The sequence below is a fragment of the Hemiscyllium ocellatum genome, chromosome 31 (assembly GCF_020745735.1).
Source record: "Hemiscyllium ocellatum isolate sHemOce1 chromosome 31, sHemOce1.pat.X.cur, whole genome shotgun sequence".
Taxonomy (NCBI): domain Eukaryota; kingdom Metazoa; phylum Chordata; class Chondrichthyes; order Orectolobiformes; family Hemiscylliidae; genus Hemiscyllium; species Hemiscyllium ocellatum.
The window spans coordinates 1,316,256-1,316,759 of NC_083431.1; the positions used below are offsets into that span (position 1 = coordinate 1,316,256).

The 504-nt window shown below is 61.3% G+C and overlaps 1 protein-coding gene across 3 annotated transcripts in view; it reads left to right on the forward strand.

Moving 5' to 3' along the window:
- The first annotated feature begins 206 nt into the window (after positions 1–206).
- zswim7 (zinc finger, SWIM-type containing 7) overlaps positions 207–504 on the forward strand; it is a 152,569-nt gene continuing 152,271 nt past the window's right edge. For 2 of the 3 annotated variants that reach the window (XM_060847903.1, XM_060847901.1), the window contains exon 1: positions 207–265. The gene's annotated coding sequence lies outside the window, so the exon portion shown is untranslated. The remainder of the gene's footprint in view (positions 266–504) is intronic. The other variant, XM_060847902.1, reaches the window with a different exon arrangement.

Genomic DNA, 504 nt, shown 5'->3' on the forward strand with positions numbered 1-504 from the left:
GAGGGCAGGAGTTGCACGCTGGGCTGTAGATGCTGCTCATTGGTGTAGGAATGATATTAGGGTGAACAGAAACGAATTGAGAGAGGAGAGAGCTTGCAGGAGGCTGGGGGAGGGACTCAGGGGGCGGAACCAGGGCGCAGAGGCTGCTGGGTATTGTAGTTCTGGTACCGACTGGAAACTACATATACCAGAATACTGTGCGCGGGGCCTGTCCCAGGCCGGAAGCTGAGGTGCTGACCGTGCGGGAGCATCAGCGAAGCGGCGGGTAAGCGGCGGCGGCGGTTGGTGGCGGCGGGTTCACTGTTCGCGTTAACGGAAGGTTTACCGTCGGTCAGCTCAGGGCCCAGAGGCGCCGGACAACAGCAGCATGTCTCCACTTGTGATTCACACACCCCCCACACACACACCCCCACACACCCCCCCCACACACACACCCCCCACACACACACACACACCCCACACACCCCCCCCACACACACACACACCCCACACACACACACACGG